The 15,269-nt window shown below is 44.4% G+C and overlaps 1 pseudogene; it reads left to right on the top strand.

The window, feature by feature from the left end:
* The first annotated feature begins 8,669 nt into the window (after positions 1–8,669).
* LOC106608101 (kinesin-like protein KIF26B) overlaps positions 8,670–15,269 on the top strand; it is a 34,508-nt pseudogene continuing 27,908 nt past the window's right edge.

Genomic DNA, 15,269 nt, shown 5'->3' with positions numbered 1-15,269 from the left:
TTGCCTAGTTAAATAAAGGTTAAATAAAAAAATAAAAATAATCATTTACAATGACCGCCTTCCCACCATTCTAAGAATAGATCCTCTTCCTGCCGACCTCTCACTTTCTCATCCAATGGGTTTTGAGAAGGAGGCGAGGAGAGAGGACGCGAGGAGAATGCAATTGAGATTCTCCCAGACTCCTCCTTAAAAGATCACAGAGAATCACTCCAACTTCTTCACAGACACTCCAACCATAAAACCCACAACATGACTTTGTGGCAGCTTGGGGAGCGTTCAGTTCCCTTGAACGTTTACTACGTTGTGGAATGATTTACTGAATGACACATTTTCCCCAAACGTTCTTGTACATTCTTGAACAAACTTTGAGGTACGTTTGCTCCATTTGGTGGATGTCCTGGGGTGTGGCTTGAAGCAATGACTGACGTATTTTGGTTAACTCTCGACCCCAATTTCAGTCGTTGTCCAACCCCCTCAAATCTTAAAAAAATGCATTCAGATTAGAAGTTTTGGTTGGGTGAATTGCTCATAAATATTCCTTTTGGGGTTGTGTAAATGATCCCCAACATTTTGGGGATCAGGTACAAGTCCACTGCCACGCTCTAATAATAAATGTATGTGAATTACTAAGAAATACAGCTCTGAACTCACAGATCTGAAATACAGCTCACTGTGATAAGGCACCTAAATCCTGACATTTATTGCCACTTACAGTGTAAATTTGAATCCCCTACAGGCCGCAAAATAAATTATTTGCAATGTCACATTTATTGCGGTATTGTGTTGGGAAGAAAAGTGATCATCGTCTTGAAGATCAAATCCTCGCGTTGACAAGGTTAAAATCTGTTGTTCTGCCCCTGAACAAGGCAGTTAACCCACTGTTCCTAGGCTGCCATTGAAAATAAGAATTTGTTCTTAACTAACTTTCCTAGTTAAATAAAGGTAAAAAAAAACGTGTTATGTCTTTTTCCAATAGTAAAATTAACTCACAGATAGGTTTTTATACAGTACCCAAAACCAATAAACCGAAGTGTACAGTCGTGGCCAAAAGTTGAGAATGGCACAAATATTAATTTCCACAAAGTTTGCTGCTTCTGTGCCTTTAGATATTTTTGTCAGATGTTACTATGGAATACTGAAGTATATTTACAAGCATTTCATAAGTGTCAAAGGCTTTTATTGACAATTACATGAAGTTGATGCAAAGAGTCAATATTTGCAGTGTTGACCCTTCTTTTTCAAGACCTCTGCAATCCGCCCTGGCATGCTGTCAATTAACTTCAGGGCAACATCCTGACTGACGGCAGTCCATTCTTGCATAATCAATGCTTGGAGTTTGTCAGAATTTGTGGGGTGTTGTTTGTCCACCCGCCTCTTGAGGATTTGACCACAATTTCTCAATGGGATTAAGGTCTGGGGAGTTTCCTGGCCATGGACCCAAAATATCAATGTTTTGTTCCCCGAGCCACTTAGTTATCACTTTTGCCTTATGGCAAGGTGCTCCATCATGCTGGAAAAGGCATTGTTCGTCACCAAACTGTTCCTGGATGGTTGGGAGAAGTTGCTCTCGGAGGATGTGTTGGTACCATTCTTTATTCATGGCTGTGTTCTTAGGCAAAATTGTGAGTGAGCCCACTCTCTTGTCTGAGAAGCCACATGAATGGTCTCATGATGCTTTACTGTTGGCATGACACAGGACTGATGGTAGCGCTCACCTTGTCTTCTTCGGACAAGCTTTTTTCCGGATGCCCCAAACAATCGGAAAGGGGATTCATTCGAGAAAATGACTTTGCCCCAGTCCTCAGCAGTCCAATCCCTGTACCTTTTGCAGAATATCAGTCTGTCCCTGATGTTTTCCCTGGAGAGAAGCGGCTCCTTTGCTGCCCTTCTTGACACCAGGCCATCCTCCAAAAGTCTTCGCCTCACTGTGCATGCAGATGCACTCACACCTGCCTGCTGCCATTCCTGAGCAAGCTCTGTACTGGTGGTGCCCCGATCCCGCAGCTGAATCAACTTTAGGAGACGGTCCTGGCGCTTACTGGACTTTCTTGGGTGCCCTGAAGCCTTCTTACAACAATTGAACTGCTCTCCTTGAAGTTCTTGATGATCCGATAAATGGTTGATTCAGGTGCAATCTTACTGGCAGCAATATCCTTGCCTGTGAAGCCCTTGTTATGCAAAGCAATGATGACGGCACGTGTTTCCTTGGAGGTAACCGTCGTTGACAGAGGAAGAACTATGATTCCAAGCACCACCCTCCTTTTGAAGCTTCCAGTCTGTTATTCAAACTCAATCAGCATGACAGAGTGATCTTCAGCCTTGTCCTCGTCAACACTCACACCTGTGTTAACCAGAGAATCACAGCTGGTCCTTTTGTGGCAGGGTTGAAATGCAGTGGAAATGTTTTTTTGCAGATTCAGTTCATTTGCATGGCAAAGAGGGACTTTGCAATTAATTGCAATTCATCTGATCACTCTTCATAACATTCTGGAGTATATGCAAATTGCCATCATACAAACTGAGGCAGCAGACTGTGAAAATTAATATTTGTGTCATTCTCAAAACCTTTGGCCACGACTGCACTACCAAGGCATCCCCTCTCACAGGTATGCTTTCACTTTTCATAATTAGAAGTGTGTGGGTGTAAAGGACGTCGCGCTGCTTGCTTAAAGGCTCTACATGGTCAATCTGCTGTCTGCATTGGCCGTGCAGCATTTACGGTGATTCGGCCTCTGCAGAAGTCAGGGCTTTCATACTTCTTGTGCTTCACAGAGCGGCGCAGAGCTGTTGTGGTGGAAGTTGTCAAGGAAGTGAGTTTGTGTTTATAAAGGACCTCACGCCCTCACCAACAGTCAATCAATCTTGTCGATGCGGAGCTATACAACGCTATATGGAGCCATCTGCATCCTTACAACATTTGGGAAGCGCATGGCGATGCAGCATGGTGCTCAATTTGGCCTTTGCAATAAATGCGTAAAAAGTGAATGTAGACATTAATAAATTAATTTCTATGGCTTCCAAAATATATTTTACAAAGGTATTAGTAATCTAGTTAATATACACTGCTCCAAAAAATAAAGGGAACACTAAAATAACACATCCTAGATCTGAATGAAAGAAATAATCTTATTAAATACTTTTTTCTTTACATAGTTGAATGTGCTGACAACAAAATCACACAAAAATAATCAATGGAAATCCAATTTATCAACCCATGGAGGTCTGGATTTGGAGTCACACTCAAAATTAAAGTGGAAAACCACACTACAGGCTGATCCAACTTTGATGTAATGTCCTTAAAACAAGTCAAAATGAGGCTCAGTAGTGTGTGTGGCCTCCACGTGCCTGTATGACCACCCTACAACGCCTGGGCATGCTCCTGATGAGGTGGCGGATGGTATCCTGAGAGATCTCCTCCCAGACCTGGACTAAAGCATCCGCCAACTCCTGGACAGTCTGTGGTGCAACGTGGAGTTGGTGGATGGAGCGAGACATGATGTCCCAGATGTGCTCAATTGGATTCAGGTCTGGGGAACGGGCGGGCCAGTCCATAGCATCAATGCCTTCCTCTTGCAGGAACTGCTGACACACTCCAGCCACATGAGGTCTAGCATTGTCTTGCATTAGGAGGAACCCAGGGCCAACCGCACCAGCATATGGTCTCACAAGGGGTCTGAGGATCTCATCTTGGTACCTAATGGCAGTCAGGCTACCTCTGGCGAGCACATGGAGGGCTGTGCGGCCCCCCAAAGAAATGCCACCCCACACCATGACTGACCCACCGCCAAACCGGTCATGCTGGAGGATGTTGCAGGCAGCAGAACGTTCTCCACAGCGTCTCCAGACTCTGTCACGTCTGTCACATGTGCTTAGTGTGAACCTGCTTTCATCTGTGAAGAGCACAGCGCGCCAGTGGCGAATTTGCCAATCTTGGTGTTCTCTGGCAAATGCCAAACGTCCTGCACGGTGTTGGGCTGTAAGCACAACCCCCACCTGTGGACGTCGGGCCCTCATACCACCCTCATGGAGTCTGTTTCTGACCGTTTGAGCAGACACACGCACATTTGTGGCCTGCTGGAGGTCATTTTGCAGGGCTCTGGCAGTGCTCCTCCTGCTCCTCCTTGCACAAAGGCGGAGGTAGCGGTCCTGCTGCTGGGTTGTTGCCCTCCTACGGCCTCCTCCACATCTCCTGATGTACTGGCCTGTCTCCTAGTAGCGCCTCCATGCTCTTGACACTACACTGACAGACACAGCAAACCTTCTTGCCACGGCTCGCATTGATGTGCCATCCTGGATGAGCTGCGCTACCTGAGCCACTTGTGTGGGTTGTAGACTCCGTCTCATGCTACCACTAGAGTGAAAGCACCGCCAGCATTCAAAAGTGACCAAAACATCAGCCAGGAAGCATAGGAACTGAGAAGTGGTCTGTGGTTACCACCTGCAGAACCACTCCTTTATTGGGGGTGTCTTGCTAATTGCCTATAATTTCCACCTGTTGTCTATTCCATTTGCACAACAGCATGTGAAATTTATTGTCAATCAGTGTTGCTTCCTAAGTGGACAGTTTGATTTCACAGAAGTGTGATTGACTTGGAGTTACATTGTGTTGTTTAAGTGTTCCCTTTATTTTCTTTAGCAGTATATAAATCATTGGGCGTTACCACACAGCACATCTAGAAGGGAGTGTATTTAATTCTGAACACCTCCACATCACGATTTCAATGGTAGATTTGACCTGCTAGGGGCAAAAGGTACTAGATTTACTACTAAACTACCAAAATATATAACTTTTGCAACAAACTGGCAGAAACTATGACCAGAATTGACGTCTTTCACTATAACTAAGTCTAAAGCATCTGGTTTCATTAAAGTTACTCTTTAAAGGGAAGAGGTGTGTTTTGAAGCTAGAACCCAACCCCTCCCTGAGTTTCAACTGGTCAGTCAGTACAGCACCGTTTCCGTGAACATTCTATGACATTTTTATCAGTGGAGGCTGTCAGGAAAATAACCTCACACTCAATGTAAACAAAACAAAGAAGATGATCGTGGACTTCAGGAAACAGCATAGGGAGCAGCCCCTTATCCACATCGACGGGACAGTAGTGGAGAAGGTGGAAAGTTTTAAGTTCCTTGGCGTACACATCATGGACAAACTGAAATGGTCCACCCACACAGACAGCGTGGTGAAGAAGGCGCCTCTTCAACCTCAGGAGGCTGAAGAAATTCGGCTTGTCACCAAAAACACTCACAAACTTTTACAGATGCATAATTGAGAGCATCTTGTCGGGCTGTATCACCGCCTGGTACGGCAGCTGCTCCGCCCATAACCATAAGGCTCTCCAGAGGGTGATGCGGTCTGCACAACGCATCACCGGGGGCAAACTACCTGCCCTCCAGGACACCTACACCACCCGATGTCACAGGAAGGCCAAAAAGATCATCAAGGACAACAACCACCCAAGCCACTGCCTGTTCACCCCGCTATCATCCAGAAGGTGCATCAAAGCTGGGACCGAGACACTGAAAAACAGCTTCTATCTCAAGAACATCAGACTGTTAAACAGCCATCACTAACATTGAGTGGCTGCTGCCAACATACTGACTCATCTCTAGCCACTTTAATAATGAAAAGATTGATGTAATAAATGTATCACTAGCCACTTTAAACAATGCCACTTTATATAATGTTTACATACCCTACATTACTCATCTCATATGTATATACTCTACTCTATACCATCTACTGCATCTTGCCATCTTGATGTAATGTATCACTAGCCACTTTAAACAATGTCACTTCATATAATGTTTACATACCCTACATTACTCATCTCATATGTATATACTGTACTCTATACCATCTACTGCATCTTGCCTATGCCGTTCGGCCATCGCTCATTCATATATTTTTATGTCCATATTCTTATTCATTCCTTTACACTTGTGTGTTTAAGGTAGTTGTTGTGAAATTGTTAGGTTAGATTACTTGTTAGATATTACTGCATGGTCGGAACTAGAAGCACAAGCATTTCGGCAAACACTTGCATTAACATCTGCTAACCATGTGTATGTGACAAATAACATTTGATTTGATGGTGGGTGGAGCTATAGGAGGACGGGCCCATTGTAATGGCTGGATGGAGTACCTGGAAAGGTATCAAACACATCAAACATATGGAAACCACATGTTTGACTCCATTCTATCCTACCATCAGCCTCCTCGTGTTTTTATGTACTGAACACAGCCCTGGTTCATTGAATGTCCTCTAGACACACTTACATAACTTCTCTTCTAATTTGAAAACATGTCCTATAATATCTAAACAAACATTATGTTAGGCACAAACCGTTCGACATGAAATCGGATTATTTCACATACAGACCACAAACTAGAGTGCCACGTTTATAGCAAAGATGTTTTATAACTAACCCAAGACAGACCAGAGCATGTCGTTTCCAATGGGAGCAAATTAATCATAGCGGTCAGAACACGCAAGGAGGTGGGCAGAGCCAAGCGCAAGCTAGTGCGAACCTAATGGCATTTTCTTTTGCATATTTCCGTTAAGGAACACCTACTCTGCAAAGTGCGCGTGTGCAATTACTCAATTTGCCCTTGTACTCCTAAACAACGCCATTTTTTTAAAACTTTGGCAAAGGGTAAAGTCTACAAAACGTAGTCCACTCTCTTTGTTTCAGATTCTAGTTTTGGAAACAGAAAACTATCGAAATCAATTGTTTCATCGATAAGAAAATTAGCAGAATATTGGCCAAAGTCCATCTCGCTCCATCTTCTCCCACGACTGGCCAGTGTTATTCCTCTCATCACCATATTTGGTAAGGAGTAGAAACGCCAACCGGATGCTTCACATTTTTACATCTGGTGAAATATCTGGCTTATCGTTCTAGCTGTGTTTATAGTTTGCACTTCACTGCCTCCATGTGGACAACGAGGGGAATGCACAAAGAAAAGCAATCAGTAGTTGTGTGGGATCCTCTCTCTCTTGATGCACTCCGACATTACACGCACCTTCATTCACCCCGCCACCACTAGCTCAACATGACAAGACATGCAAGTTCGAATACTGGGTTAGAATAACATAATTGCTTAATATCTTTCCTTTATTTATTTTTTTACCCATGTACAAAAACCCCCCCAACATTGACTAAAGTAGACAGCATATCCTTTATCCTTGTCTTTGCCTTTGTTACATTTTCCGTTATAGTCCACAAGGCATCTCTCACTCGGAGAGAGGAGAGATGTCCCACAGCAGGGAACCGAAGGTATTGGGTAAAGGACGCTTGATTTAATATTACATGTTGTTTTATTTTTATATTCAGTATTTATCTTATGTTGTTTAGATAGGCTGTGGGTTGCACAGTTCTAAGTATGTACTTATTATTTGACGACTAATATGCTTTGAAAACATTAGGTTGAATCTATGTTATGATGATATCATGGTACACAGAAAAAAAGGTGCTTTCTAGAACCTAAAAGGGTACTTCTGCTGTCACCATAGGAGAACCCTTTGAAGAACCTTTTTGGGTTCCAGGTAGAGCCCTTTTGGATTTAATGTAAACCCTTTTCCACAGATGATTCTACATGGAACCCAAAAGGGTTCTACCTGGAAGCAAAAAGGGTTCCCATATGGGGACAGCCGAAACACCCCTTTTCAACTCTTTTTTCTAAGAGTGTAGTCATGTTTGTTTTCTTGCCTGCAGTTTATTAAGGTGGTATTTGTGTATATTTCACAGACAACAGATGCTCCTCAATGTAAATCAACCAGATTCTACTCTGAGACTGTGAGAGGTACAGTGTTGCACGGGGACTGGAAATCAACAGACCGCCCCTCTCCAGAGGGTGCAGGATCCAACACCGACCCCCATGGAGCTCTGTGTCCGAGGACAGATGTCCTATCCAGGATGTCTCTGGCGGGACCCTGCGTCGGATCCAGAGGTCCTGCAAGTGCCAGTGGATTTGGCACTGTTGGACCCACCGTGCTGGGAAGTTGGAGTGTTCGGAAATCTGATGGAAAAGTTATTTGTGAGCATTGCACCGTGACTGCACTGAAGAGACAGGCACTGAGCCTTGTCATTCCTCAATATATCTCATGCAAGGTAAGCTGATCACTGCATCACTTTCTCTGGAAATGTGTTCTATGTAGTAAGCAGGAGCATACATTGTAGTGATATAATATACAGTACCAGTCAAAAGTTTGGACACACCTACTCATTCAAGGGATTTTCTTTATTTTAACTATTTTCTACGTTGTAGAATAATAGTAAAGACATCAAAACTATGAAATAACACATATGGAATCATGTAGTAACCAAAAAAGTGTTAAACAAATCAAAATATATTTTATACTTGAGATTCTTCAAAGTTGCCACCCTTTGCCTTGATGACAGCTTTGCACACTTTTGGCATTCTCTCAACCAGCTTCATGAGGTAGTCATCTGGAATGCATTTCAATTAACAGGTGTGACTTGTTAAAAGTTAATTTGTGGCATTTCTTTCATTCTTAATGCGTTTGAGCCAATCAGTTGTCTTGTGACAAGTTAGGGGGGGGTATACAGAAGATAGCCCTATTTGGTAAAAGACCATGTTCATATTATGGCAAGAACAGCTCAAATAAGCAAAGAGAAATGACAGTCCATCATTACTTTAAGAAATGAAGGTCAGGAAATATGGAACATTGCAGGAAAGTTTCTCAAATGCAGTCGCAAAAACCATCAAGTGCTATGATGAAACTGGCTCTCATGAGGACCGCCACAGGAAAGGAAGACCGAGAGTTACCTCTGCTGCAGAGGATAAGTTTATCAGGGTTACCAGCCTCAGAAATTGCAGCCCAAATAACTCTGCTTCACAGAGTTCAACTAACAGACACATCTCAACATCAACTGTTTAGAGGAGACTGTGTGAATCAGGCCTTCATGGTCCAATTGCTGCGAGGAAACCACCACTAAAGGACAAGTGTTTCTTGGGCCAATAAACATGAGCAATGGACATTAGACGGGTGGAATGTGAGATTGTTGGTTCCAATCGCTGTGTCTTTGTGAGAAACAGAGTAGATGAACTGATGATCTCTGCATGTGTGGTTCCCACCGTGAAGCATGGAGCAGGAAGTGTGATGGTGTAGGGGTGCTGTCACAAGTGTCGAAGAGATGAGACCAAGGCGCAGCGGGTACCGGAATACTCATACTTTAATTTATGATTTAAAGTGAGTAACGGGAAAAACAAGTAACAAAACGACAGCTAACAGATTTGCAGGCTAGACAAACAGCAGTGCCAATACAACTACCCACAAAAACCCAAACCAAACACACACCTATATATAGGACTCTCAATCAGAGGCAACTAGAAACACCTGCCTCCAATTGAGAGTCCAACACCCAAACCTAAACATAGAAAAACTAAACTAGACAGAACGTAGAAATACATACAAAACACAAACCCTCTGCCACGTCCTGACCAAAACTAATACAATTACTCCCTCTGCTGGTCAGGACGTGACAGGTGCTTTGTTGGTGACACTGTCAGTGATTTATTTAGAATTCAAGGCACGCTTAACCAGCATGGCTACCACAGCATTCTGCAGTGATATGCCAACCCATCTGGTTTGCTCTTAGTGGGACTATCGTTTGTTTTTCAACAGGACAATGACCCAAAACACACCTCCAGGCTGTGTAAGGGCTATTTGACCAAGGAGAGTGATGGACTGCTGCATCAGATGACCTGGCCTCCACAATCACCCGAACTCAACCAATTGAGATGTTTGGGAGGAGTTGGACCACAGAGTGAAGGAAAAGTAGCCAACAAGTGCTCAGCATATGTGGGAACTCCTTCAAGACTGTTGGAAAAGCATTCCTCATGACACTGGTTGAGATAATGCCAAGAGTGTGCAAAGCTGTAATCAAGGCAAAGGTTGACTACTTTGAAGAATGTAAAATCTAAAATATATTTTGATTTGTTTAACAATTCTTTGGTTACTACATGATTCCATATGTGTTATTTCAAAGTTTTGATGTCTTCACTATTATTCTACAATGTAGAAAATAGTAAAAATAAAGAAAAACCCCTGAATGAGTAAGTATGTCCAAACTTTTGACTGGTACTATACTTTATAACCAATTCCATGTGGGAACAATTTGAGGTTTTGAATTGAAATGGTCATAAAATGTGGCTTAGAGGATTTCCATAGATTTTAGGATTTGCCAGACATTTGACAAAGCCTAAACAAAATTAATTGTCACGTACTTACTTTTTTTCTGATTTAGATTTTTTTATTTGTAGCAGACAACAATTCTAGTCATTGAGCAGACTCATAGAGGGTATCCCTAGATTGAGCTGACTCTATAGTCCCTCTAACCTCATCACCAGAGGCAAAATAAAACATTTGCTTACCTCTCCTACAGAGAGGGACATGAAATAGAATAGGATGTTTTAAAATAAACCACAGGCTATTTATATGTGGAAAGAATACCTCATTGTTCAGACAGAGACAGTCAGTAGAAATCTGATAATGGCTTCTTGTAGTGTATTGACTTCCAGCCCAGGGCCATGATAAGATCTGTCCTGTTATGAATCAGAAAGAAAATCCTTCCTTAAATATTTAGGTAGGAAAACAGGTCTCTAACAGCCTGGTCCGAAATCTGTTTGTGCTGTTTAGCCAACCCCTATGGTCGTTGTTTTGCATGGTTCCAGATCTGTTTGTCTTTTTGCTATGAGAAACAAAACACCAGAGGTTGTCTATACTGCCCAAACAGATCTGGGACCAGGCTAGGTCTCTGATAGCTCAGCTTTTGGGTTGGAGTTTGTTTGGGCACATCTGCATTTTTCTGGTTGACTTTGTTTTATGCAATAGTACAGTAGTCTGGGACGCAGAATGTGGTTTATTGACGTTAGCAGCTTGTGGGAGAGAAGTCTTGGAATGGAAGTTAAGGGAGTACAAGGACACAGAAGGAAAATATGTTTGAAAAGGGTATTTTGTTTTTAAATGATATTGTAAATTAGAATTGTAGAGTTATGTCTCAGAATTGTATGGGAAGGTCTGCTCAATCCAAGATTACAACCAGCATTACCCCCAAAATGGAGGAGGCAGGTGGCAGTGGGAGGAGGTAGGGAACTGGTCTGTATGCCTAATATAAAAGATCAAAACTGCCGGATAAATAAAAATAGCATAAATAGGAAAGTATGCCAGCTTCATTGGAGGACCAGGATGTTGACTGCTGTGCCATACAGATTGCAAAATAGTTGGGTAGATATTTTTGATGTACCGATTCCATGGTACAGGGTGTATGAGTTATATATAAAACAACGCAAGATTCAAGACTTCGTGCTTTCAGCTAAAGTTATTGATGGGTCACTGGTTCGGGCCCCCGTTTTTGACCTTGTGGGAGAGCTGTCGACGTTGCCTTGAGCAGGGCGTTGACCCTGGTTGCTTCTGTGGGTCGCTCAGGATAGGAGTCTGTTAGATGACTAATGTGATGTAGATGTTGAGAGGCTTCACTGCAAGTAGATTGTATGTTTTATATGTTCAATAAATGTAAAATATATATATATCTTTTCTAAAAAGGACACAAAGTGAATGTATGCCCTGCCACCATCTCTGTCCTATGACAGATGCCATTATAATGATTGATTCTGGAAATCAGTGTACATTTCAGTCTTCAATGACGATCAATTATCAAAGTTACCCACTTTTGTAATTCACTTTGTTATGTTGTTTTTGTTATTTAATTAGACTCAATGCATAGAACCATATTATACATCCCCTTTACACTCACTCTATAGGACTCAACCTTGTCAGCCTATCTCCACGGCAACCTCCAATCCCACAGCACTACCATAGGTGTCTGGGCTGTGGAAGAAGTGCAGAGTGGCTGTGACGTCTGCGGTGCCCACCTGATCCAGCTGAAGCAGGAGGCCATCCACCTGATCCTAGCCAGGGAGGAGCGTGCCAAGTGGGCCACTCCACCTATCGCCAAGCCCCTTCCTGGATCTATCTCCACCAAAACAGCACAGTCTAGCCCCCACCTCTCAGCCTCTTCCAGGAGCCAGAGCTCCCCTGCCAAGCCCTCCCCTGGATCTGGATCCACCACCTTCAACACAGTAGCACCAAACCCCCACCTCTCAGCCTCCACAAGGACACAAAACTCCCCCAAGACACACCCGAAGAGGGTCTTGAAGCCCTCCTCTGGGAGAGATAGATGGGTTGAGGAGCAGCAGCACCTGGCCTCCTCCATATCAATGTCAAGCAATAATGGAGTCACCATCTTCCCCTACCAGGTACTGTACAGTCCACATCTAAAGCCTATAAGCTGCATATCGTGACATTTCTTTCCACATTTTGTTACGTTACAGCCTTATTCTAAAATTGAATAAATTGTGTGATTTCCTGATCAATCCACACACAATTCCCCATAATGACAAAGAAAAAACTGTTGTATTTAACATTTCTGCTAATGTATTAAAAATAAAAACTGAAATATATATTATGGGGTATTGTGTGTAGATTGATGAGGAAAACAAGTATTTTAATACATTTTAGAATAAAGCTGTAACTTAACAAAATGTGGAAAAAGTCAAGGGGTCTGAATACTTTCTGAATGCACTGTATTATAGATCCTAATGGAGGATACGGCTATAACGGAGTAAATCATGACATACAGTATCCCCTGCTTGCGCATCCTTTTATGGGTGTAGCTATCTGTAAGGCCTGAGGAGATAATGCACTTATAGAAAGTGTTGTCACTGTCAACCTGTGATGAGGAGAGCAGAGGAGAGAGGACGAGAGGAGGAGAGGAGGATAAATAAGAGTAAATGAAAGGAGGGAAGAGGAGGAATGAGGAGAGGAGAGCAGAGGAAAGGGGGGAGGAGAAGAGCAGAGGGAAGAGGAGGAGGGAAGAGGAGAAGAAAGAAGGGAAGGGGAGAAGAGAGGAGGGAAGAGGAGAAGAGAGGAGGGAAGAGGAGAAACAAGAGAAGAGAGAGGAGGAGAAGAGCAGAGGGAAGAGGAGGAGGGAAGAGAAGAAGAGAGGAGGGAAGAGGAGAAGAGAGGAGGAGAAGAGCAGAGGGAAGAGGAGAAGTGAGGAGGGAAGAGGAGAAGAAAGAAGGGAAGGGGAGAAGAGAGGAGGGAAGAGGAGAAGTGAGGAGGGAAGAGGAGAAGAAAGAAGGGAAGGGGAGAAGAGAGGAGGGAAGAGGAGAAGTGAGGAGGGAAGAGGAGAAGAAAGAAGGGAAGGGGAGAAGAGAGGAGGGAAGAGAAGAGAAGAAGAGAGGAGGGAAGAGGAGAAGAGAGGAGGGAAGAGGAGAAACAAGAGAAGAGAGAGGAGGAGAAGAGCAGAGGGAAGAGGAGGAGGGAAGAGGAGAAGAGAGGAGGGAAGAGGAGAAGTGAGGAGGGAAGAGGAGAAGAGAGGAGGGAAGAGGAGAAGTGAGGAGGGAAGAGGAGAAGAGAGGAGGGAAGAGGAGAAGAGAGGAGGGAAGAGAAGAAGAGAGGAGGGAAGAGGAGAAGAGAGGAGGGAAGAGGAGAAGAGAGGAGGGAAGAGGAGAAGAGAGGAGGGAAGAGGAGAAGAGAGGAGGGAAGAGGAGAAGAGAGGAGGGAAGAGGAGAAGTGAGGAGGGAAGAGGAGAAGAGAGGAGGGAAGAGGAGAAACAAGAGAAGAGAGAGGAGGAAACAAGAGGAGGAAAGAGGAGAGATGAGGAGAGGAAAGCAGAGGAAAGTGGGAGACGGGTGAGGAGGAGGGAAGAGGAGGGAAGAGGAGAGGAAAGGGGGAGAGGAGCACAGAGCAGAGGAGGGAAGATGAGAGGAGGGAAAAGGAGGGATGAGGAGAGCAGAGGAAAGGGGGTGAGAGGAGAGGAGGGAGGAGAAGAGGAGGGATGTGGAGAAGAGGGATGAGGAGAAGAGGGATGAGGAGAGGAGGGAAGAGGAGAGCAGAGGAAAGGGTTTTAGAGGAGAGGAGGAGAGGGGAAGAGGAGAGGAGGGAAGAGGAGAGCAGAGGAAAGGGTTTTAGAGGAGAGGAGGAGAGGGGAAGGGGAGAGGAGGGAAGAGGAGAGCAGAGGAAAGGGTTTTAAAGGAGAGGAGGAGAGGGGAAGAGGAGAGGAGGGAAGAGGAGAGCAGAGGAAAGGGTTTTAGAGGAGAGGAGGAGGGGGAAGAGGAGAGGAGGGAAGAGGAGAGCAGAGGAAAGGGTTTTAGAGGAGAGGAGGAGAGAGGAGAGGAGAGGAGGGAAGAGGAGAGGAGGGAAGAGGAGAGCAGAGGAAAGGGTTTTAGAGGAGAGGAGGAGAGAGGAGAGGAGAGGAGGGAAGAGGAGAGGGGGAAGAGGAGAGCAGAGGAAAGGGTTTTAGAGGAGAGGAGGAGAGGGGAAGAGGAGAGGAGGGAAGAGGAGAGCAGAGGAAAGGGTTTTAAAGGAGAGGAGGAGAGGGGAAGAGGAGAGGAGGGAAGAGGAGAGCAGAGGAAAGGGTTTTAGAGGAGAGGAGGAGAGGGAAGAGGAGAGGAGGGGAGTGGATGGATGGAAAGCATTTGAGGAGCCTTTAGTAGGTTACAGTATCTTGTTCAGACAGAGAGGCTTATAGGGTGCCATTTGGGACTCAGACTATATCTCCATCAGTGCATTGGGGAGGGGTACAAAACAAAAAAGTAGTGGGAGAACTTAACTTTACCCAGTGCCCCCCTAACATCTCATTCCACATGTCCGTCATGCCCCAGGGTCCCTCATGGCTCTAATTGGTATTACTGGGCTGGATGTCTCCTGTAGCAGTAGAGGGAGGAGAACAGGGTTGTTATCTTGCCCTAAAAAGTTGAAACATTGATCTCCAGAGGGGGCCACTATAAACAAAACTCCGGCTGTCGTTTTCGCTCTCAGTTCATGTGAGCACATACAGGGAGTAGAGAGTAGGCCACACACACACACACACACACACACACACACACACACACACACACACACACACACACACACACACACACACACACACACACACACACACACACACACACACACACACACACACACACACACACACACCAGGACTGGAGGGAAGGGAAAGCAGCGTTGAGTTCAGAGTGGGATTCTTCACACACATCCTCTGCCTCGGGAGTATGTGGTGTGTAATAGTGAGACGCAGTACGTTAAGAGGACGGGGCTCTGAGTCTGAATGTCTGAGTCTGAATGTCTGAGTCATGTCTCCGTTCAACCCTGGAACTATCTACAGTATGTGTCCCATGTGTGACACTATTGGTCTATGAGTAGAGCTATATGATGAATGTCCCGTTAACCCAA

This window comes from Salmo salar, chromosome ssa06, assembly GCF_905237065.1.
Source record: "Salmo salar chromosome ssa06, Ssal_v3.1, whole genome shotgun sequence".
Classification (NCBI taxonomy): domain Eukaryota; kingdom Metazoa; phylum Chordata; class Actinopteri; order Salmoniformes; family Salmonidae; genus Salmo; species Salmo salar.
Note: the sequence above shows the minus strand (reverse complement) of the source record. Positions and strands in the feature narration are given on the sequence as shown.